The following is a 24,239-nucleotide window of genomic DNA, read 5'->3' on the forward strand; positions in this document are numbered from 1 at the left end:
CAAATCCTTTGAATCCTTCTTCTTCTTCTTCTTCTTCTTCTTCTTCTTCTTCTTCTTCTTCTTCTTCTTCTTCTTCTTCTTCTTCTTCTTCTTCTTCTTTGTCGTCGAGTTCCAGTTGAGTCAGTCGAGTCATTGAGTCTCCAACCCCCTTTTGTAAATCTTCCTCCTCTTTGTTTGTTTCTCTTTGGACATATTCCTCTTTGTCTGTTAATTTGTTTAAAATTCATTAGTCAGAATACTTGAATGCCTAAAAATTTAAAATACAAAAATATAAACTATAGAATAGAAAGTAGAAAACAGCATGCATTCCCATTTTCCAAGTATTGTGATCAGAATTAAAAAGCTTACTTGCTATGGAAATCAGCACTCGCAAACCATGAGGTTAATGATAAGAGAGCATCGATGTGCCCATAAACTAGCATAAAGATGGTATGTCTTCTATATGTCTAATTTCTAGTTGCTGTTGGACGGTCTCTGATCACAATCAAACTGCAGCTGATGGTGATGTATACATGGTTGAATATTAATTGCGCCATGGAAGCGCTGTAAAATTTGAATGTGTTTTTACGTGCCATAGAAGCGCTGTAAGGCACTGGTTTGGTATCTCTGTGTTTTGAAAAAAAAAAAACCCACTTCTATTGTGAGAATAAGTTTTTTTTTGCTGCTTCACATTTTCAGCTTTTTTCACCCAAAACTGTGAAAATAAATTGTTTTTAAGTATTTACCAAACACATTTTTTAGCTCAGCTTTTTTTTATACCCACTTTTTTTATAAAAACACATCAGTACCAAACCAATACTTACACAGCGATGTGTTGGAACCCAAAGATGAACACTCAAGAAAACTTGTAAATAAATGTTTGTTTGTGCACTCAATAGCAAGGAGAATATCTGTTATTCAATTGAAAGAGCAACAATGGCGTTAAATACCCTTACAAGAAAACTGAAAGCTAGAAATAAGTAGCCCACGTTTTTAACATACCTAATAACGTGGCACACGACTAAAGTCAGAAGCAAATCAAACAACTTGTCCCTAAAGAATAGAGATTATTAACAACTACTGAAAATAACCCTACAAACTAGGAAACCTAACCCTAACGGCTAGGAAATAATAACAACTTCAACATCCTCCCTTAAACTGAATGCTATCAACAATCAGTTTATATCTATGAGTGAGCAAACACCCATTAATTCCCGCATTTTCAGAAACACATCCAGCTTCAATGGTTTGGTCATGATATCCACTACCTGCTCCTGCACAGAACATTGAACGAGTTCCACAACTTCATCCTTGGTGAGCTCTCGAAGAAAATGGAAACAAACATCTATGTGTTTGCTATGACCATGCATCACTGGATTCTTTGAAAGCTTAATAGTAGAACTATTATCACAATAAACCAATGTGGATTTGCACTGTTCATGACTGAGCTGCTACAAAATCCTTCTTAACCAAACTGCCACGAACTCGATGCTATAGCTATAAACTCAGCTTCAATGGTAGATAAAGTAACCACGGGTTATTTCTTCAAAGATCATGAGACTGCCCCTGAACTCAACATAAAAACATATTTCCTATCATCCTGATCTCCAACATAATCACTGTCTGTGTACCCAATGAGTTCTTCATTTCCTCCCTTCTTATAGAACAACCCAAAACCCATCATGCCCTTCAAGTACCTCAGCACTTTCTTCGCTACTTTAAGATGCAACTCAGTAGGTCGTTCCATAAACCTGCTAATGAAATTGATAACATACATCATATCAGGTCGTGTGGTAGTCAGGTACATGAGACTTCCTATAATTTGTTTGTACAGAGTGCTATCAACTTTTATGCCTCATTTATCTTTCATCATTTTGAAGCCAGGAACAATAGGATTATGAACTGCATTACACTGGTCCATGTTAAACCTCTCTAACACTTCTTGAGCATATTTTCATTGACTAACATAGATACCTTCTAGCCTTTGCAACACTTCTAAACCAAGAAAATAGCTCATTCTTCCAAGATCAGTCATATCAAACTCAATCAGCATAGGATGCTTGAACTCTTTGAACATAGACTCATAATTCCCAGTAAATATAAGATCATCAACATAAAGGCAAACAATTAAAATTTTACCTCCATTCATTCTTTTGACAAACAACATGTGTTTATTTGGGCACTTCTCGAAACCTTCCTTCATGAAATAGGACTTAATGCAACTGTACCAAACTCGAGGAGCTTGTTTAAGACCGTATAAAGCCTTTTTAAGCTTAAATACCTTGTGTTCCTGCCCCTTTTGTTCATAACTAGGAGGTTGTTCATCGAACACTTCTTCATTCAAATCTTCATGGAGGAACGCCGACTTGACATCCAATGGTAAATTGTCCAATTATTCTGAGTTGCAAGTGATAATATGACACGAACTGTATCCAAGCGAGCTACAAGTGCAAACACTTCGACATAATCCACTCCATATTGTTGACCGTACCCTTTTGCAACCAAGCGAGCCTTGTATTTGTCCACTTCACCATTCTCGTTAAGTTTTGTTTTGTATATCCATTTTACGCCAATCACATTTCCTCATGATGGCATCTCTATCAACTCCCACATACTATTTCTTTCTATAGCCTCAATTTCTAAACCCATAGCATTCTTCCACTTGCCACTTTTCACAGCTTCCTCATAAGAGATCATATCAATATCAGCAAACAAGGCTAAGTGAGCCATGTCTTCCTTCTTGGAGAGACCCTCTCCACTTACATAGTCTCTTATCCAAGCTGGTCGTCTTCTGACTCGTCCTTCAATGGTAGTGTCTTCTGGCTAGTATTCTTGATCAGATTCCCCACTCTTTAGTACTGCATCAGTCTCAGATTCCTATACATTGTTATCATCTCCTGGACTTTCTTCTTTATCCATTTCCCACTCAAGATCAGCCATGATTGCTTCTCTATGATTGTCACTCCAGTCCCAAGCTTTATCTTCTTCAAAAATCACATATCGGCTTATCACTATTTTCTTATAAACTGGATCAAATAGTCGATAAGCCTTAGATTCTTCGCTAACTCTAAGTAGGATGCATTTTATACTCTAGTCATCAAGTTTAATCCTCTTACTATCAGGAACATGTACATGTGATAGACACCCAAATACCCTGAAGTGTTCCACTGATGGTTTGGAACCACTTCAAGCTTCTTCTGACGTCATGTTTCTCACTGCTAGCGTTTGACTTCTGTTGAGTACATGGATGGTCCAATTGACTGCTTCTGGCCAGAAAACTCTTGGAATTTTTTTCTCTAAAAGCATACTTCGAACCATATTCATAATGGTTCGATTTTTCCTCTCCACAACGTCATTTTGTTGGGGACTATAGGCAACAGTCAATTGCCTTTGAATTCCATGCATGTTGCAAAAATTTGTGAACTCGAGTGATGTGAATTCACCCTCACGATCTGTACGCATACTCCTTATGCTTGAACCAATTTCTTTTTCAACCTTAGCCTTGTAGCTTTTAAAAGTACTAAAAGTTTTTGATTTGTCAACCAAGAAATATATTCATGTATTTCTACTGTAATCATTGATAAAGGTAATGAGATACATTTTCTTACAATTGGAGATTGGATTAATAGGCCCACATATGTCAGCATGCACAAGTTGAAGAATATGAGATACCCTCAATGTACTCTCTTTCGGGAATGGTTCTCTCTGCTGCTTCCTTACTAAACACTCTTCACAAACCTTCGCATGAGCCTTGAACTTTGGTAAGCCCTTTACCATATTCTTTTGTTGAAGATTTTTTAGGTTGCTCCCAACTCAGATGTCCATATCTACGATGCCACAATTAGAGTTGATCTTCTACAACAGTGTTGAAACACTTATGTTCATTTGGTTGTGTGCGAGCAAGCAAGATGAACATTCTATTCACTACCATTGATGTTTCCCAAATCAATCCTCTCTCAGGATGATAAATCTTGCACTTGCCACCTTTTATAAAAATGGCAAGACCCTTCTCTTGCAGCCGCCCAATACTTAGTAAGTTGTTCTTTAAATCCTGCTTATAAAATACCCCAGTGATGACCTACATGATCCCATTGACTTCCATACGAATATTTCCCTTCCCTAGTGTAACACCCCGGCCCCGAATATTTACTTTCGGGAATTAAATTGGTGGATAGCCCAGAATAAACTTTGTTTTATTCAACAAATGTTAAATCACAATTTTAATTATTTAAAATCCTTAATTCCTTCTCAAAAAAATATAATACATCCTAATTACCAAGGCAGTGCATAGGTTCTCTTCTAAATCTAAAATTTCTTCTACTAACTCAACTTCTTAATATAAATAAATTCTTGATGAACAGACTATGAATTACTCACAAAATCTATAACACATCTCATTTTATGAAAGCATAAGGATTTTGTGTTGTAAATAAATCTCCCAATTACTCTTCTTGGACCAATTCCAACGTATGATTATTCTCGGTTATTTAACTATCACCAGTTGAAATTCTTTAATTATAGGCCTTAATTCCTTCCATGGTTTATACTTCATAATTTCCTTGCCAAATGTACTACTTATATGTTCACTTGGTCACTTCCTCCCTTTTTATAGATAGATTCCCATTCAAAGCAAATTTATTTTCGAAGTGGTTAAGGCTGCATCTAACATTGTTAGGCTGCCTATGTACCCTTAAGCGGGATCAAGTCTTTCGTAGTTCACATTTCCAAAGTTCAAACCAAATCCGAATATATTCATTTAATCCAACATATACTACATTCATATTAGTATTCAAACCACAGCAATTAGGTATCAAAAACATAATTAGAATAACGAAGTTCGCATAAAAAATAATGTCGGCTCCCTAGTAGTGCGCTGCCGCACCAGCCACCACGGGTGGCGGTCAGCCACCCTGACTCGCCGGAAAACTCAACTCTTTCTAAAAATTCTCAAAAATTACAGAAATAAAGATCTCAATGAGTATAGCAACTTTCATACTTGCGACCAAGGCCAATTTGGCCGGGAAACACCTTAAAATGGCCACGAACCGTCAGAAACCCTTGTTTTTTGGTGTTCTTAATTCGTCTCAAAAACAACTCCGACACCCCAACCAATAAATGGGCTTTGTTCTAGACCTCAAGGGGAGTCTAATGGTGGTATTAATTTGATGGAATCGTTTCAGAATTGGGGGAAACGAAGGCACGGGTTCATCGCACCCACCAATGCGGTTTTCCCAAATTTAAGGCCAAATTTCATGATTTTTGAGGTGTAATAGGAAGAGGGAAGGTTATGGAGGGTTTTACAATAGTTGGGTTGGTGAATTTCGCCAAAAAAAGGGTGAAATTTCGTCAGAAAACCGAGCAAAACCCGATCGGGTTGGGTCACCCTTACACGGGTCAAGGATCCTCCGCTCCCCCATTCTCTCCTTTCCTCTCCCGATTCTCCCTCCCCATTAGTCACTTTTTCCTCCTTTTCCTCCGTTCTATTTTTTTCTTTTAATCACAACCATCCATCATTTATTTTTCTCTTTAATCACAGCCACACACGTGGCACAACTCATGGCTCCAGATTTCTAGTCTTCTAAATGAGTTTAAAATTACCAAAAGACCCCTGACTTTAAACGTTAATAACTTCTTCGTTAGAACTTCGTTTCACGAACGGTTTACGCCTACGCGTTTGTGAGATCAAACTCTATTCAAAAATATGATTTGTGACATCGAAAAGTCTACGGATTTTAAATAATTAATGTCCAAACTTTAAAGGGTGTGCTATCCACACACCTCATTTTACTTCTTACACACCCCTTGATAATTTCTGTTCGTTGACCTTTTTCAATTCATCCGATCCGATGGCTGAAAATTAAAAAGGTGTGTGAGAAGTAAAATAGGGTGTATGGATATCACACCCCAACTTTAAACCTCGTAACTAGTTTAATTTAAAACCAAACTCAAATAACTTAATATAAATTCTCAATCATGAAAATACTTAAATTTTAATAATTTCCGAAAACCAAAACTTAAAAGTTCTCGATTAATTTCTCCATAACCATAAATCGATTCATTTCCGCTTTTCTCCATTCTATAATTATGAATATATATAACTCATATATTTAAAATTTCAGGGTATTACATTCACCCCCCCCGGGTTAAAATAAATCTCGTCCCTGAGATTTTACTCGTTAAGTTATGAGCAAGAACTAGTACTATTTCCACCATCTCTACTATGGTGAATAAGATTATAACCTCTATCCACAATTTTATTCAAATTAAGAAAAATCAATGAAGAATTCATCGTGATTGCACCCATTTCCTCATTTTTCCAACCACCTTCTTTGATAAGTAAAAATACCATAACTTCTAGCCACGTACCTTGACCGAATAAATATCATAAATTTCTAGCTGTAATTCGTCAGTGGCCAAATAAATATCACAATATTAAGCCAAACCACTAAAATTGGCAAATCAGTTAGCAAAAATTTCAACCAAAATCATTGGAATTCCAACCATCATTACTCGCTACCATGGTCCGAAATGCCGATAATATCGACGATATATCGCCGATATTATCGGTTTTTAGGAGAACCGATTTTTTTTTCAATATCCAAATGGTTTTCGGGATAATATCGCGATATTATCGATAATATTGATAATATCACGATATTATCGAAATTATCGAAAATATCGGACCATGACAGATCGGAGAAGAATGCCGGAGCTATAGAAGCTCCGGCCGACTGTAAAACAGGACCCTAGAATCCAATCTAGGTATGAAAATGAAAGAGAAGACGAGATGAACGTTTTTATATATGAAGTTTGCCGTGAAACCATCGGAGGTGTTCGGAAAGTGAGTCGACACGCACGGCCTCGCCGGAGTTCGCCGAGTTGCAGAGACGAGAAGGAGAGGGAGAAAGACAAGGTTGCTGATGATGATGGGTGTGCGTGTGTGTATGTGGGTCTCGGACCCTCGGTGCAGAGAGAAAGGAGAGAGACGGCGGCGAAGAGGGAGAAGCAGAAGCCCACGGCCTCGCCGGAGTTCGCTGAGTTGCAGAGATGAGAATGAGAGGGAGAAAAATGATGCTGATGATGATGGGTGTGCGTGTGTGTATGTGGGTCTTGGACCCTCGGTGCAGAGAGAAATGAGAGAGACGACGGCGGCGGCGACGAGGGAAAAGCAGAAGCCGATCTGCCGATGTGGGTCTCTGTGCGTGTGTGTGGGAATGGGAGAATGATCGAGAGACCTTGGGTCTCTGTGCGTGTGTGTGGGGGGGGAGAAGGATCGAGAGACGTACGTGGGTGGGAGATCTGTGTTTGTTGTTGTGGCCCGTGGGAGAACGAAGAAAGGGGAGAAGGGACTTAGAGAAGAGAAGAGAGAAGGTTCGAGAGTCTGAGACTGAGAGAGAGACCGTATGCGTGTGAGGTGAGTGTGCGTGGGTTGTGTGCGTATGTGGTGTCATGTTGGTGTGTGTGTGTGGTTGGGTCATCTCATCTGATATGCCTGACTGATTTCACAATATGTCCATAACTTTTTGCAGTTTCAGACCATGGACATCAAATAATACTGCTTTTATAATGAAACCGTGTCCGTGTGCCACTATGAGTTCGTGATATTCTTTCACATGCAGAACAGTGTGCCATTGTCTATTATATTCTTTCACCTTATCAGAGGTGGAGTATCACTATCAGAGGCATTCAGCATTTTCGTTTCTTCTTCTTCCCTTACCATTTTCAAAGCCATTCCAGATCCATTCCAAAGCTTGAAAACAAACGGTTCCATATTTAAGGTAAGTTTACAAACTTAAAATTTATATTATTGTAATTTATACAACAACAAATAAATTTGTGTGGACTCGTATGTTAATTTTTTTAAGTAATTAATACTTGCATGTTAATTTTTGTAAGTAATTAAGTAATGTTAACAATTACATGTTAATTTTTTTAAGTAATTAAGTAATGTTGTATAATTATTCCTTAGGATAATTTTAATATGTTTAATGTTATTTATTATTTTATTAATATTAGGTTTTATTATCAAATTGGATTATTATTCATTAATATTAGGTTTTTTTTATTATCAAATTGGATTATTATTCATTAATATTAGGTTTTATTATCAAATTGGATTATTCTTCATTAAATTGGATTATTCATTAAATTGGATTATTATCAAATTGGATTATTATTCATCACCATGTTTTATATTAGGATTATTTTTTTATCAAATTGGATTATTATTCATTAATATTAGGTTTTTTTTAATTATTAAATTGGATTATTATTCATTAATATTGGGTTTTATTATCAAATTGGATTATTCTTCATTAAATTGAATTATTCATTAAATTGGATTATTCATTAAATTGGATTATTATCAAATTGGATTATTCATTAAATTGGATTATTATCAAATTGGATTATTATTCATCACCATGTTTTATATTAGGATTATTTTTTTATCAAATTGGATTATTATTAATTAATATTAGGTTTTTTTAATTATCAAATTGGATTATTATTCATTAATATTGGGTTTTATTATCAAATTGGATTATTCTTCATTAAATTGGATTATTCATTAAATTGGATTATTATCAAATTGGATTATTCATTAAATTGGATTATTATCAAATTGGATTATTCATTAAATTGGATTATTCATTAAATTGGATTATTATCAAATTGGATTATTATTCATTAATATTAGGTTTTATTATTCCATATTATTTGTATAATTACTTAAATTTTTACAATCATTTTCTTTACTTCGTTTTTAATTATTTTGTAGAATAACTTTATTATTTAGGTTCTCTTATTTTATCAAAAAATAATTGTCTAATTTTCATGAAAAATAAATATAGGTACGTTTAAGATGTCCAGTGGAGTTACTAAACGTGATCCAGCTTGGGAACATGGAGACCCAATAGACGGAAACAAACATGGCACAATTTGCAAATATTGTGGTCGGGTAATGAAGAGTGGCGGAGTGACACGACTTAAGTACCATCTTAGTGGATTAGATCCAGCAAAAAATGTCCAACGATGCGATAATGTCCCCCCAGAAGTGAAGGCATTCATCAGCACATTATTAAAAAATAAAAAACAGCAGAAGGAAAAGATAACACATGGAATGGAAAATATTCGAGCTGGGCTACGAGAAGAAGTCATTGGGCAAGCGGTTGACAGTGATGATGATGACGATGAGGACGAATGTGATGATGACATGGGACCTGAAGAACGACGCAGTTTGAAACAAGCATTACGTGCCTCCAAACAGTCAGCATGGGAAAGAGAACACCTTCATAAAATTCCTAATAGAGCACAAGGTTCCGGGACAAGTGGTGGTGCACAAATGAGACGGGGAGGCAGTCTTAGAGAATCACAACCAACACAACCAATAGCCCCAAGTTTATATAAGTCATCCAAAACACGTCAAAAGAGTGTTTGGAGTTATTTCACTGGAGGTAATGTGAATGAGGGAATGGGGCGTCTAATTAGCAAGTTCTTTATCTATGAAAATGTCCCTGCTGAGAAAGCATCATCACATCATTTCAAAAATATGGTAGTGGGATGTCAACAGGCCGGTGTTGGAGTACAACCTCCCACTCCCTATGAGATAAGAAACAAATATTTGGATATGGAGTATAAAGACATTGGCGAGTATGTTAACAAGTTGAGGTCAAAGTGGGAAACTAATGGTTACACAATCATGTGTGACGAATGGACCGACCTGACCAGATTGTCTATCATAAACTTCATGGTATACTCCAAGGGAAAGACATTTTTTTTAAGTCTGTTGATGCTTCAGACCATATAAAGAATTACAAGTATATTTACAAATTATTGAGGGATGTAATCATGGAGGTGGGAGAGCATAATGTTGTCCAAGTCGTGACCAACAATGGTTCTGCATTTGTCAAAGCTGGAAAAAAGTTAATGAAGCATCATAATGTGTTTTGGACATCATGTGCAACACATTGTATTGATCTTATGTTTGAGGCAATGGGGAAGAGAGAGAATGTTGCTACTGTGGTCAAAAGAGCTAAACGATCACAAATTATATTTACAATCACGGTTGGTTGTTGGCAAAGATGCGTGAATTTTGCAAAGGAGAAATTATTCGTCCAGCTACCACTCGATTCGCCACCAACTATATTGCATTAGACAGCCTACTTAAGAAGAAAGCAGGGTTAAAGCAAATTTCACTAGTGACGATTGGGCCAACCACAATTTCAGCCGCTCAAATGCAGGTCGTATGGTGGAAAGTATAGTACTTGATCATGCTTTTTGGACTCAATCAGAACATGTGTGCCAAGTGTTTGAACCTCTTTACAAGGTTTTACGGATTGTTGACACAGAAGTGTATCCTACTATGGGGGGAATATATGAGTTGATGCGTGTAGTGAAAGATGAATTGGAAAGAAAACATGGTGCAAGGTGGGTCATAAAGATAATTGAAGACCGATGGTATAAAACATTATACCACGATTTGCATGCAGCAGGTATAAATTATGTCATAATTTGCAATTCATTTGTTTAGTTGCATAAGTATTATTTCTCTTATTAGAGTATGTGTTTCTTTGAACAACATATTATTTGAATCCTCGATACCAATACAGACCCTATGTTAGAGATAATGGTACCCTTATACGTGCTGTACATAATGTATACTCTAAATTAGACCCTGCATCACCAGCAGTTGGCCAATTTGGAAATGAGGTACACAATTACTTAAATTATAATAATTACTTTGTTGGATTAAACTAACACGATTTATTGAATTCAGCTAACATGGTTTAAAGATGCAAGAAGAACTTTTGGAGAACCAATATCAATTGCTGCTCAAACAACAATGTCTCCTAGTGAGTGTAAACATATTTCACTATAAGTTTATAATATAATTTGTTGGAGTTATTAGGCTTATCAACATTGTTTTTCATTGTAGCTGAATGGTGGATCATGTATGGGACCGATGCACCAACTGTGAGAAAGTTAGCAATCAAAGTATTATCACAAATAGCTTCCTCATCTGCTTGTGAAAGAAATTGGAGCACATTTGCACTCATACACACAAAGCAAAGAAATAGATTGGCTCATAGTAGGTTGGAAAAATTAGTGTATTGCTACTACAACATGAAGCTTCAAATTCGAGATAAAGAAGCAGAAATAGATCATGTCGACCGTGGTGACCCACTAGATGTGTTTGATATTGTTGGTGAAGATGATGATATAGACGGTAACCAACTTTATCAATGGATTAGACCTCTTCATTTAGATGATGATGAAGGCAACCCAGCTCCCAGAGTTGCTGAAGAAGCACGTAATGAAGGGATAAATGTAGAAAGAGTATTAGAGGAGGAGGTGGGATCTAGCAGCGTTGACTATTTGGAAGAACTTTTGCGCCTAAGACCAAGAAACACTGGAATTCCACCTTCTTCCAATCCTACACAACCACAACATCGTGCTGATACTAATAATAGCTCTAGTACAAGATCAGGAGACTCACCTACCATCGGAGGTGGGAATGATGAAGGATACATTGGAGCTGGAGGTAGTGGAGCTGGAGGTAGTGGTGGTGGATGTGGAAACTATTATGGACCACCTCCCGGATTTATGAGCCCCTTCACTGGTGATGGAAACTTCACGCATGCAACACAGGATGATGACCATGGCAGTAGACGGGCAGGACCAGGAATTGGTGCCATAGGGAAGGACTATACTCGTAGAGAAAGAGGCAAGGGGATTTTGTCAAGTCAAGAAGATGACTCGTTATCTAGAACTTCGGACTCTGTTGGATTGGGAAGTAGTAACTATGGTTATACTCATAACCAACCATTTCCCTACCCTTCATATCCCATTCCTGTTGGGATGGAATCGAGCGACTCATGGAAACAATCCCAGACTCAATCTTCAAATGATTTTTCTTATGGACAACCTCAACCAATCTCGGATCCATATGGGTGGCATGTTAACAATTACATGCAAAACTATTTTGGGGATTTATCATTTGATAACTACTCTTCACAATACACTCACTCTACACATAGAGATGATGAAGATAGTGAAAAATTTGAACCTCATAGGAACTCTATGTGGTACTAAAGTGTAAAATATTGTACTAATTCATTATATATAAATGATTATGGTGTGTTTAGACTTCTTTCATTAATTACTACATATTTTCTACACTCACAATGTTTGTCAGCTCGCTATATAATCAACTTGATAATGTTAAATCCATCATGCAATGCATTTCCTTCCAATTTTTTGTGATAAACTAATAGATAATTGACTAAATAAACATCCTGCAAAGTTTCAATAAAAATTTCCAAGTTTTTCTTACAATTTCCGTGGTTTCCATGTAATTTTTATCGATATCGATATTATCCCGATATTTCCATCGATATTTCCGTGTTTTCGGACTACCGATATTTCCGATATTACCGATATTTAATACCTTGGGCACAATCATATTGATTAGAGCCACTATTCTTCTTTCCACATTCAAGTTTAAACCTGCATTTCTGTAATGCATAGTTGATTAAAGTGTCAAATATCCTTCATGTTGAGAAGAAAATAAAAAGAAGTAAAAGAGCATAAGGCTTGTGGAATTCCATGCACCCAAAATTTGTCAACCCATTCAATTCAATTCAAAACATCATAATTCGCAATATATGCATTCCACATAAATTCCTTCATAGATCATATAAAATAATGCAATATTAATTCAATCCACAATCCACAATTCACATTCACTATTTCAATAATATCTCATAATATAATGTAGGATCATTTGCTCTGATACCATTTGTAACACCCCGGCCCCAAATATTTACTTTCGGGAATTAAATTGGTGGATAGGCCTAGAATAAACTTCGTTTTATTCATTAAATGTTAAATCACAATTTTAATTATTTAAAATCCTTAATTCATTCTCAAAAAAAATATAACACATCCTAATTACCAAGGCAGTGCATAGGTTCTCTTCTAAATCTAAAATTTCTTCTACTAACTCAACTTCTTAATATAAATAAATTCTTGATGAACAAACTATGAATTACTCACAAAATCTATAACACATCTCATTTTATGAAAGCATAAGGATTTTGTGTTGTAAATAAATCTCCCAATTACTCTTCTTGGACCAATTCCAACGTATGATTATTCTCGGTTATTTAACTATCACCAGTCGAAATTCTTTAATTATAGTCCTTACTTCCTTCCATGGTCTATAATTCATAATTTCCTTGCCAAATGTACTACTTATATGTTCACTTGGTCACTTCCTCCCTTTTTATAGATAGATTCCCATTCAAAGCAAATTTGTTCTCGAAATGGTTAAGGTTGCATCTAACATTGTTAGACTGCCTACGTACCCTTAAGTGGGATCAAGCCTTTCGTAGTTCACATTTCCAAAGTTCAAACCAAATCTAAATATATTCATTTAATCCAACATATACTACAATCATATTAATATTCAAACCACAGCAATTAGGTCTCAAAAACATAATTAGAATAATGAAGTTCGCATAAAAAAACAATGTCGGCTCCCTGGTAGTGCGCCGCCACACCAGCCACCACGAATGGCAGTCGGCTGCTCCGACTCGCCGGAAAACTTAACTATTTCTAAAAATTCTCAAACATTACAGAAATGAACATCTCAATGAGTAGAGAAACTTTCATACCTGCAACCAATGCCAATTTGGCCGGGAAATACCTTAAAATGGCCACGAACCGTCAGAAACCCTTGTTTTTGGGTGTTCTTGATTCGTCTCCAAAACAACTCCGACACCCTAACCAGTGAATGGGCTTTGTTCCAGACCTTAAGGGGAGTCTAATGGTGGTATTAATTTGATGGAATCGTTTCAGAATTGGGGGAAACGAAGGCACGGGTTCATCGCACCCACCGGTGCAGTTTTCCCAAATTCAATGCCAAATTTCATGATTTTTGGGGTGTAATAGGAAGAGGGAAGGTTATGGAGGGTTTTACAATAGTTGGGTTGGTGAATTTCGCAGGAAAAAGGGTGAAATTTCCTCGGAAAACCGAGCAAAACCCGATCGGGTCGGGTCACCTTACACGGGTCGCGGATCTTCCGCTCCCTCATTCTCTCATTTCCTCTTCTGGTTCTCCCTCCCCATTGGTCACTTTTTCTCCCTTTTCCTCCTTTCTATTCTTTTCTTTTAATCACAACCATCCATCATTTATTTTTCTCTTTAATCACAGCCACACACGTGGCACAACTCATGGCTCCAGATTTCTGGAGTCTTCTAAATGAGTTTAAAATTACCAAAATGTCCCTGACTTTAAACGTTAATAACTTCTTCGTTAGAACTCTGTTTCACGAACGGTTTACGCCTACGCGTTCGTGAGATCGAGCTCTATTCAAAAATATAATTTGTGACCTCGAAAAGTCTACAGATTTTAAATAATTAATGTCCAAACTTTAAACCTTGTAACTAGTTTAATTTAAAACCAAACTCAAATAACTTAGTATAAATTGTCAAAACTAAGATAAAATCTCAATAATGAAAATACTTAAATTTTAATAATTTCCGAAAACCAAAACTTGAAAGTTCTCGATTAATTTCCCCATAACCATAAATCGATTCATTTCCGCTTTTCTCCACATTCCATAATTATGAATATATATAACTCATATATTTAAAATTGCAGGGTATTACACCTAGCACAACCAAGCTTGAATTGTTCCCCAACTTCACAGATTTCCTGAAGGTTTCATCAAAGTCTATGAATATCTCCTTCTTGCCACACATATGGTTACCGCATCCCGAATCCAGGAACCATAATTCCTCTTTGTTAGCTTCCTCGATATCCACATAAGCCATCAACAACATTTCTTCATTTGTCTCTGTGTAGAAACCTTTTGAATCCTTCCCTTTCTTAGGGCATTCTCACTAAAAATGCCCAAGTTCATGGCAATTATAACATTCAAAGGTAGACTTGTCAGGTCCATTCCTACCCCTCCCTCGTCCTCTTCCTCTGAAACCGCTGCGTCCACCTCTCCTACCTAGCTGGATTTCATAAGTCACCTTCAGATCTTGTTCATCAACCGTGTGCCTGCCCATTCTTTGTTTGTGCACTAACAAGCTACTTTGGAGCTCATCAATGGACAAGATGTCGAGATCATTAGACTCTTCAATAGAGCACACCACATAGTCATATTTAGGAGTCATTGATCTCAAAATCTTTTCAATGACCACTACATCTCCCAACTTTTCCCCATGAATTTTTATCTTGTTGGCTATGGTGAGAGTTCGTACGAAGTACTTATTCACTGATTCCCTTTCTTTCATATGCAGAACTTCAAACTCTTTGCAAAGAGCTTGTAATTGTGCACACTTGACTCATGTTGTGCCTTGGTACTTCTGCCTCAAGAAGTCCCAGATGTCTTTCGCAGTATCTTTCTTCAGTATCGTCTCCATAATTCATTGATCAATAACCTGGAACAAATAGTTCTTAGTCTTCAAATCTTTCAGCCTTTGATCATCAATGATCTTCTTATGTGCATCAGTAAGATCCATCTCGTCTGCTACTGCAAGAATCCCAGTCTCTACCAAGCTCCAATATTCTTTAGAGCGCAAGAAATTCTCCATGAGTATGCTCCAATGATCATAGTGTCCATCAAACCTCGGAATTGCAGGTTGCAAAAAGCTACTTTTAGTGGTCATGGTGTTATTGTTGAACAATGAAACTAGCTTTGATATGGCCTCGTGACCGAGCTCTGATACCAGATGTTAGAACCCAAGGATGAAGACTCAAGAAAACTTGTAAATAAATGTTTGTTTATGCACTCAATAACGTGGTACATGACTAAAGTCAGAAGCAAATCAAACAACTTGTCCCTAAAGAATAGGGATTATTAACAACTATTGAAAATAACCCTACAAACTAGGAAACCTAACCCTAACGACTAGTAAATCCTAACAACTTTGACACGCTGCTCAGACGACAAATTCCTATTAGAATGCATATGTAAGCAAACATATAACTAAAGGTTTCCTTCTCTAATTCAAAGCATTGCATAGTTGCTGTTAGCCAATTGCAAATTCCAAATCATCTTCCCCATCACGGATAAACCCTAAGACAAAATAAAAATTAAAAATTAAAAAAAAAATAAAAAAAAAAATAGCATACCTTTAGTATTCTAGTTATGTCTAAGATGAGCATGTGTTTTGTGAGAGGAGAGGCCACTATACATATATATCTATAGTCTTTACCAAATCAGATAGAGGCTTGTTTCCTTGTTCCATAACAAACTGATCTCAATGCTGTGCAAATTTTTGTTTTTTTTTTAAATAAGGACTAGCATTCCTCTTGTTAATAAGACTTTCCTATCAAATTGAACATATATAGCCGGTTCCTAAAACTTTTCTATCTCATACTTATATTCCAACAGATCTCCCTTCAATCTTCGAGAATAATGCGGCCGTCAATCACCTTCTCCTTAAACTTTGCAATTTAGCCAAATAATTTACCCTATAATTATATTTTGACACTTACAAATTCGTAATTCGATTTAGCCAAACAATTTTGCTAAATTTGTTGTTTTTTGTCTAACTTTTTATACAAGTGTTTGGACCCGATTTTACACCATCCGTCCGAGTAATCGAGACCGTTAAATGTATGGAGTTTTAGATCGTCACATGAGTAAAATATTAAGATGATTTCCAATTATTTATATTATTATGATTATGATAATCATACTAATTATCTTTTGAATAATTGGAATTATCTTAATATTTTATAATTTTGTGGTGTTCAAATGCAATCACATTTCGGATGCCAAGCTCATCTTACCAGGCCTAAGATCACGCATGCTAGCCTGCTGTTATTATCCTTTGGATAAAGGATTGGAATGAAATAGATGAGATGCAAGTAATATCTCTAATTTGGATAACAGGAAGCCAAGACATATTCAAATTAATTAGGGATATTCGGCATCTAGTAATGCAACTAATATGGGTTAATTTCATGCAATTAATCCATGCATAGGATAAAGGTGAAATTGTGAAGTGGATGATTATATCTAGGCAAAAGAGGTAGGCTAGGTTGTGATGATGACACAAGAAACCTAGGTAGGCTAGGTTTTTTGTTTTTGCATGGTGATGGAAGTAAAGGTTTCTGCTGGAGGTTTTTTTAATGAGATCAGAAGCCTAGGTGGGCTAGGTTTCTGATATGGTGTGATAAAGCCTAGATAGGCTTTATTTTAGAAGTCATGAAATTTGAAGGACACGAATTCGTTTCAGTTCCGCAAAATAGAATTGCAATTGGACTCTACAAAATCATCTGGCCACGCCACACAACATTTGCCTATAAAACAAGACTCGGTGCAACGAAAGAAGCCCCTCCAACTCAACACACAAACTGCCATGCACAAGCTCTCGCTCTACGTGAAAGCTCTCAACAACCTTGAGATTTTTATTTTCTTTTTCGCCAACACATCTTCAATTTGGATAAACAGCACTGTGAAGGCAACCTGCAAACACCTTCAGTTTGGATAAACAACACTATTATCGTAGAATCAGCCAACCGCGAAACACGTTCAGTTTGGATAAACAGCACTGCGTCGAGGTCGACTGATTATCTATCCAAGTCTCGTTCAAGAAGGATTTTCAAATCCTTATTGGCAGTGGTCATCTCATTAACCTTCTCGGCGAAGTGAGGTGTTACAGGTTACTACATTCGGCACGTTGAAAGCCAAATTTGATATTGAACTTCGCAAAACTTGCAGCCTTGTCTTCAGGCTCTAGAACTCAAAGGCCGAGACGTGTTCCTTCCATGGCCGCAGTCGCAAGATCATGAAGTCAATAGCGTGCCTAACGCAACATCAACAAATTTTACTCACCGGCCGAGCTCGGCCATCGAGTTGGCACACCCCGCACACAACCGAATGACGTAGTTAGCTTATTAATTACTCGACTTGCGCACCACGTTGGCTTGGTAGTTGATGTTGAATAGTTGATGAAGGGTTCCTCCGGCGAAAGATTGGTGTTGATGTTGAATAGTTGATGGGTAGTGGGAGTGATGATTGATTTTACTTTTTAAATTTTAATTATTTAATTATTTAATATTATTTAACATTGACACTGTTAAATCGAAAGTTAAAAATAAAGACACATGTCGAAATATTAGAAAAGAGACATTAACGAGACACAAATTTGGGGACAGCAGATCCCCGGCCTTTCTTCATGGCTAGTTTAGTTCAAATTTTACATCAAAAACAATTAACAAGCTTTAGTTCCAAACTTTATTCACAATTATAGAGAGTCCAAAAGGCAAAAGTCAACGTTCAATCGGATCCAAGTTGCTAAAATTAAGGCCTTATTTGGTATTGTCTTTTTAATGCTTCATTTTGAAGTTAAGCAATAAAAAAATATTTTGTAAAAATAAAATATTATGTTTATTTTAAAAATTATGGTATTTAGATAAAATCTTTTTAAAAACTGCTTTTCAGAGCTTTTTTTTAATATAAAAAAAACGCAGTTGATCCTTAATGAATATTTTGATTCTTGTAATACCATCTCAAATTGTCCCTAAAACTTTTCATTTTCTTTTCGGACCAACATGGATTCACTACTAATTTGTTGAAGAACTAATATTCGTCCAACAATTTATGGTGATTGAAAAACTATAAATCAAATGGACTCAAAACCCAAACCCATAATATTGCACACCTTCTAGGGCCCAGTTTTCAGGCCCAATATACAAATCAATTAGGCAATTACCACATATCACGTGCTGATCATGTGTCAGCTTGCATAACCGTAATCTTCACATTTCACTGGCCTTTCAGACTTCGAAGTATAAGACCATAACCATGGTGTCTATCAAAGTATAAGCACACTCCCACCCATTCCTCCTCCAGCACGTCAGGCCCTACTATACCACCGCCGCCACCCTGACCGTAGCTTCCGACGCGACCATAGTTGTGAGAAGTAATACCGTTAATAGTTAACTACTTTCAGTATTCTTAGGGGCTTTTAGCACAATGGTAATCCTTTAAGTCCATGTTATCCATGTGGACCCTTTGCGGTACATTTCATTGCAATAGTTGCGTGCATCTGCAGGTGTTCATGCTGATGATAACGACATATAGAATTTTCTGAGCAAGAATTTTCTTTTTCATTTTGTTCTCAGCAAACTGAAGACTTTTCGCACGAGTTTTTCCATTTATTTTGTAGATTTTAAGGTTACGTTTAACCTTAACGTATGTTATTGAAATTCAATTTAACAAAATTGTTTGTATATTTTCATCATGTATTGGTATTACAAGTGAGGGCTCGTATAAAGAGACCGAGCCAGGTAAAGAACCCATTGAATAATTACAAAACAGTTACAAGGAAAAGACCAAAAGATAAAAAAAGGCTAGCCCTAGTTGCAAGTTACAAGAAATCTAGAGTTGAAATACTAGAAGACATAAACCCTAGAATTAAGGGATAGTTGGTAACAAAAAATGACGGTTTAGTAGCAGCTGCAACTCTACCCGAGAATGAGGGCTAGAGTTGCAGTTGCAACTTGAACTTTGATGAGTTGTGATGTGCCTTGAGCAACCTTCCAACATAGACCTAAGTAGACTCTAGCATGCTCATACCCGGTCAGTTTCAATACTCCCCCTCAAATTGGATCAAGAGGATTAATTGATCCAAGCTTGCTCAGCAATCTTTGGAAATGAGTAGAGTCGAGAGCTTTTGTGAACAAGTCAGCAAGTTGATCGGAACTTCGAGTGTACACTGTGTTGATGACTTTGGATTGGACTTAGGCACGGATGTAATGACAATCAACCCCAATATGCTTTGTCCTTTCGTGAAAAATTGGGTTCGAAGTTATGTGCATGGCAGCTTGGTTGTCACGAAATAGAGACATATGTTCTGTGTCGATGTAGCCAAGGTCAGCTAGGAGACTCTTTAACCAGATTAATTCACAAGTCGTGGATGTCATGGCTCTATACTCAGCCTCAACACTTGATTGCACAATCACCGTTTGTTTTTTACTCTTCCATGTCACAAGATTACCACCAACAAATGTACAAAAACCAGTGGTAAACTTGCGATCAAGTGTATTACCTACCCAGTCAACATCTGTGTATGCCATAATGTGATTTGAGCCATGTTTCTTCATGAGCAAGCCTCTGCCAATGGACCCCTTTAAGTATCTAAGTATTTTTTTTATAATATCCCAGTGAATCAATGTGGGAGAGTGCATAAATTGGCTGACAAGGCTTACTGAATAAGCAATGTCAGGTCATGTAATTGTGTGGTAGATCAGGTTTCCTACCATATGTTGATAGACACTAAGGTTTGACAGTGGTTCACTTTGGACATCTAATTGAAGTTTACTCACAAGAGGTGTACGTGCTGGCTTGCAATCCAACATGTGAGCTTTATCCAATAGATCAAGTACATATATTCTTTGATTTAGGAACAATCCCTTGGAGGATGTGGCCATTTCAATGCCAAGAAAATACTTTAAGATTCCCAAATCTTTAAGAGTAAATTGTTGATGAAGAGAGGATTTAAGGGCGTTGATTTCTTCAATGTTGTCACCCGTTATAATAAGGTCATCAACGTATATAAGGACATTGAGCTTACCATTTATACCATTGCGAACAAACAATGAAGAATCGGCATGACTCTTCTGGAACCCTGCAGCTTTAAGAACTAAGCTTAACTTCGAGTACCAGGCTCATGGGGATTGCTTGAGTCCATATATAGCCTTGTGAAGTTTGAAAACTTTGTTAGTTTCATGCTCTTGCGGATGTCCGGGATGAAGCTTCATGTATACCTCATCTTCAAGTTCACCATGGAGGAATGCATTTTTCACATCCATTTGAAATAGAGACCAATCATGATTAATTACGACAAACAATAGCACTCGGACCGTGTTAATTTTAGCTACAGGAGCAAAAATCTCCTTGTAGTCAATGCCATAAGTTTGTGTAAAGCCACGGGCTACTAATCGAGCCTTGTGTCTTTCAATACTATCATTTGAATGGAACTTTGTCTTGTATATCCACCTACTCCCTACTGCCTTTTTTTCCTTTGGAAGGTCAACCACACTCCATGTTTAGTTGTCATTCAGTGCTTTAAGCTCTTCTTCCATTGCTTCCTACCATACTTAAATGTGAGAAGCTTCATTAAAGTTCCTTGGTTCAACATTAGTAGACAACTGATTGAGAAATGTTGCATAGGATGTTGACAGGTTTTTATAGGTTAAAGCTTTGGAGATGGGATGTCTTGCATTGTACATAATGTACTTTTATAGCCTTAATGGGGTATGCCTGTCTCGAGTAGGATTTCTTCGTGGTGCCAAGACAGGTTGTGGTGCAGTGATTGAGTTTTCTTGATCATGAGCTGTTTCCTCACCACACGTTACTTTGAGAGATGTTCAAGAGGAACATTTTGAGAATTGCATTCATGTAGGTGTGCTGGGGTAGGCAAAGGAAATATGTCTAGAAGACTCTCCCCCTGAGGTTCTTCACTTCAACCTTTATGAAAAAAAATGGAGTATACTCATCAAATCGAACATCTCTTGAGACTCCAATCTTTCCATTATGAGGATTATAGTATTTATATCCTTTTTGAGAGCTTGAATATCTCATAAACACACTGTTGACAGCTCTGGGTTCGAGCTTATCTCGATGTGCAGCTTGAACATGTACATACCAAGTGCACCCAAAGGTTCTAAGGTGTAAGATGTCAATATTTCTTCCCTTCATTACTTCAACAGGTGATTTTGAATTCAAAACACGAGTAGGAAATCTGTTGATGATGTAAGCTGCAGTGAGAAGGGCCTGAGACCAAAACCTTTTGGGAACATGCATTTGAAACATAAGAGACCTTGTTTTCTCCAATAAGTCACGGTTCTTTCCCTCAGCTACACCATTTTGTTGTGGTGTACCAACACAGCTAGTTTGATGTAAAATCCCATGATTGCTCAAATAATTAGACATGTTATTAGATGTGTACTCAGTGCCGTTGTCCGATTGTAAGATGTTTAACTTAGATGAGAATTGGTTTGTGATCAGTTTATGAAAGTCTTTGAAAGCATGAAAAAATCCACTCTTGAACTTTAAGAGATAAACCCAGGTGACCCGAGAGTAGTCATCAATAAACGTGGCATAGTATTTATATCCATCAAATGAGTCTACACGAGAAGGACCCCAGAACCTCAAACAGTTTACTAGTTGTAGACTTGGAAAAAACAAAAGGAAGTCTAGTTGCTTTTAACATTTGACATATCTTACACTCATGTGGAGGTTTACAAAAATTAGGAAAGACTTTGGTCATCACAGGTTCTGAGGGATGGGCCAGTCGAAGATGCCAAAGTTGGTATTCTTGAATGAAACTTACGCTGGTAATAGGGTTTTTGACAGGCTTGAACTTCTTGGAAAGATAATATAGTCCATTTGAGAGAAACCCTTCACCAATCTTCTTTAGAGTAACTCGATCCTGAAATACAACTTTGTGATGAGAGAATATGGCAAGGCAATCTAGAGTGGTTGTGATTTTTCCTATGGACAAAAGCTGGAAGGGAAATGAGGGTACATACAAAGTTGTTGACTCGATCTCATCACTTAACAGTTTAAGTTTTCCTTTTCATAGAATAGGTTCTCCTTTCCCATTTGCTACAGACACACGTGTAGATTTAGGCATATTTTGAAACTTATCTAAGCAAGAAGACTTGTATGTTATATGGTCAGTGGCACCTGAGTCTATAATCCAACAATCATGTGTCATTTCATTGAGTGCATTCGAGAGGGTAGTGATAATACCTGAAACATTGTCTTGAGTTGTGGTCTCAGTCAAGAAACCTGTGAATTTTCCGAGTATGGCATTAGGATTCTTAGTGGTCACTTCCTCATCTTCAGTGGTGCCTCCTCTTCTTTGAAAAAACTAGCAAATTCATTTATCAAATCTATTGGATTTGCAGTGAAGTTTGCAATTCCACCAATCGAAGAACTAGTTGAATTGAGAGCCTTTGGAGTGGTTCATTTCCCTTCTTTGATCATTCTTCCTTCTTTATCAAACCTTAGTTTTAACTCCGGGTGCAAGATTCAGCATTTTTCCCTTAGATGCCCTTTCATGTTGTAGTAAGTACATTTCCAATCTGCCTTCTTTCCAGTGAAAAAATTTTCACTAGTGTGTTTGTGATTGCTAGTGAAAGCCCTAGCCTCATAGTTAGACTTAGGCTCAATGTGCATGACTTTTCTTCGAGTTTCCTCCCTTTGAACAGCTTGACAAACACTATTAAATGAGGACAGATCGAGGGTCATCAACAAATGACTTCGAAGATCTTCATATTCAGCTCCTAGACTTGCCAAGAGTTGAAACACTTTGTCTTCATCAGCTCTTTTAAGGAGCGTAGCGGAATCGATTGTATGTGGTCGGTACATGTCGAGTTCATTCCACATCGACTTCATGCTTCCAAGGTGTTGCACGAAGGATTGGTCACCTTGCCTTAGCCCAGCAAGGTCCTTCTTGAGTTGAAATATACGAGCATCATTATTTTGGATGCTATATATCTCTTTGATAGATTCCCACAAAATACAAGAAGACTCTAAGTAGCTGAAAAGCTCAGATAGCTTAGGTTCCATGGAATTAAGTATCCAAGACATAACAAGTTGATCATTTGCACGCCATGCACCATACAATGTAGAGGATGGTTGAGGTGCTTTAATACTTCCATTGACACACCCTAGCTTCGATCTTCCACCTAGGGCAAGAGAAATGGCACGTGACCACGGTAGGTAATTGAACTCGTTTAGCAACACGGATCACAGACGCATATTTGGATTGATCTCACCATGAATTATACTGGGAGATGGAGTGTTTGAAGAGCTTGTAGCCTCTTGGCTTGAAGCCTGATCTTCTGCCATTACGGTGAATGAAGAACAGAAGAAACAAAGTTTTTTTCTTTTTTGAATGAATCGGACTGCAAAGATAGGACCCTATGGTTCCTGCTCTAATACCATATTGAAATTCAGTTTAACAAAACTGTTTGTATATTTTCATCATGTATTGGTATTACAAGTGAGGGCTCTTATAGAGAGACCGAGCCAGGTAAAGAACCCATTGAATAATTACAAAACAGCTACAAGGAAGAGACCAAAAGATAAAAAAAGGCTAGCCCTAGTTGCAAGTTACAAGAAATCTAAAGCTGAAATACTAGAAGACATAAACCCTAGAATTAAGGGATAGTTGGTAACAAAAAATGACAGTTTAGTAGCAGCTGCAACTCTACCCGAGAA

This window comes from Malus sylvestris, chromosome 11, assembly GCF_916048215.2.
Source record: "Malus sylvestris chromosome 11, drMalSylv7.2, whole genome shotgun sequence".
Taxonomy (NCBI): domain Eukaryota; kingdom Viridiplantae; phylum Streptophyta; class Magnoliopsida; order Rosales; family Rosaceae; genus Malus; species Malus sylvestris.